At 46.2% G+C, this 2,421-nt stretch overlaps 1 pseudogene; it reads right to left on the bottom strand.

Annotated features, from left to right (window-relative positions):
• Window positions 1-1,769: 1,769 nt before the first annotated feature.
• LOC101647093 overlaps window positions 1,770-2,421 on the bottom strand; it is a 10,181-nt pseudogene continuing 9,529 nt past the window's right edge.

Here is a 2,421-nt window from a genome sequence, read left to right as displayed (position 1 = left end):
GAAGCACGTGGCTGCACGCAACAACGGAAGCCCTTGTCTACTCTCGCTGAGCAGATGACAGTTTCTTTTGCTTGCGGAAGAAGAGTGCTGGCTGGAGGAAAGCCATCCACAGCTTTGCTCCCGCCGCCATCAGGGACAGAGTCTGTTGCCATTGTTCTCTACTCCCCTCACGTTTCTCACGATCTTTAAAAAAAAATACCTTTATTGAGGGCTCTTACATCTCATATCACAATCCATACGTTCATCCAGTGTGTCAAGCACATTTGCACATATGCCGCCATCATCATTTTCAAAACATTCTCTTCCCACTTGAGCCCCTGATATCAGTTCCCCATTTCTTCCCCCCCTCCCCCGTCCACCCTTCCTCATGAACCCTTGATAAGTTATAGATTATTATTTCCATATCTTACATTGTCCTCTGTCATGTTTCACCCACTTTTCCATTATTCGTGCTCCTGGGAGGGGGTTATAGATTGATCCTTGTAATTGATTCCCCCCTTTTCTCCCCACCCTCCCCTAATCCTACTGGTATCTCTACTCTCCTTGTGGCCCCTAGGGGTTTAGCTATGCTGGATTCCCTGTGCTGCGGGCTCTTATCTGCAGCAGTGTGCATGCTCTGGTGAGACCCATTCTGAAGCAGGAACTCCAGAAAGTCGATTATTTCCAACTGTATTTTCTGTACTAACTTGCCCCCTGTTCCAGTTACTTTGACTTCTATGTCTTGGGTGAAAAGGTGTATTGTGACTGCGACCTTGTAAGGAATACGATGAAAGTGGAAAAGCGCAGGTGAAAACCAGCCATATCCAAACCGGAAAAGTACAAAGCAAAGATTCTTTCTAGAACAACACAGAAGATGACTGGGAGAAAAATTAGACTAGGATCCGCCTATTTTAAAATGAAACTTCTAGCGCATGGGTTTTGCTTCAAGGGTTTTCTGTTTGTTTTTCATAAGTTTTGTTAGGGTTAGGTACTTAGCAAGCTGGTGCTGATCCAGAACTACCCTCTGCACCACAGAATGAAACAGCACACGGTCCGCTCCATGCTCCCAATTGTTCCTGTGCTTGATCCTGCTGCTGCAGCCACCGTGCCTATCCCTCTGGTTGAGGACCTTCCTCTTTTATTGCTTCTCCTCTACTTTGCCAAGTAGGACAACATGTCCAAAGTCTGTGAGGTGAAGTGTCCCCATCTTTCCCTCTAAGGGACACTCTGGTCATACTGCTTCCAAGACATTTGTTTTTCCTTTTAGCAGTCTGGGGTACTTTCAATATTCTTTGCCAGCACCACAATTCAAATGCTTCCATTGTTTTATCTTCCTTGTTTAATGTTCAATTTTCGTGTGCATATGAGGTGATTAAAAATACTATGGCTTGGGTCAAGTGTACCTGAATACTCAAAGTTAACCTCCTTGCTTTTCACCACTGCAAAGAGGTATTGTGCAGCAGATTGACCCAGTGCAGTGCATCATTTGATCTCTTGACTGCTGCTTCCATGTACATTGATTGTGGATCCAACCGAGACAAAACCCTTAACAACTTCAACCTTTTTCTCCATTGATCATGATGTGACATCGGTGATGTGTGAGGGTTTTGGTCTTCTTTACATTGAGTTGTAATCCTTACTGCAGGTTACAATTCCTTTTTATTTTATTTTTTTCTTGCTGAGGGGCTACGCCCTTTATTAATGATACAAGGAGGTTTCTTGAAATAGTCGATCCTCTCCCCTTTGGGACAGTCTTGTGGCATCTGTGTTGCATCCTCAGTACCCACTCCTCAGAAGAAGAGTCCCCAAATTTGTGTGCCTTGTTGATCTTAGAGGACCTTGAACTTGTTCATAAACTGGTTTGTGGTGTCGCATGTTTCGGTGATGGTGCCGAGGTAGGCCCTGAGCCCCTCGTCATTGCATGGATCATAAAGGACTGTCTTGAGCTTGTGTCTGTGCTGAGGACAGGGAGGCAGGGACAGTGCACATGAGCCTGAGATATGTTAAAAGGGACTGCTCCAGCGTCAGAGTCCTTGTATTCCAGGATGAGTTTGGCCTGGCTGTGGAGCATCTTGCTGTCTCGGTGCTATGATGTGCTATCAGGTGTTCGGTCACAGTTGAGTTCTATCCACTGCCTGCCATCCAGGCCACATGGTCTGCGCCAATGCTTCCTCTGTGGCCATAGTGGAGGTCAGCTCAGCACAGCATTGTGGCCTCTCCATGGAGTATATCGATGACAGGTTCAGAGCACTGATGGGAAGATCTGTACGGCTGGTGAGAGGGTTCAACTTCAGAAAGAAGGACACTAAATTACTTTACATGCCTGCTTATGGGCGTGGATATCAGAGGGGTCCGGTGGCCCAGAAACTCCAGCTCCTTGAAAACCTGTTTAAACGGCTCCTCCTTGGTGTCACACTGCTTGTCAATAATAATCTTCTCCTC

The sequence above is a fragment of the Echinops telfairi genome, unplaced genomic scaffold, assembly GCF_000313985.2.
Source record: "Echinops telfairi isolate 266 unplaced genomic scaffold, ASM31398v2 ScPeMD7_7469;HRSCAF=8507_1, whole genome shotgun sequence".
Lineage (NCBI taxonomy): Eukaryota > Metazoa > Chordata > Mammalia > Afrosoricida > Tenrecidae > Echinops > Echinops telfairi.
This window is presented reverse-complemented; position numbering and strand designations above follow the sequence as displayed.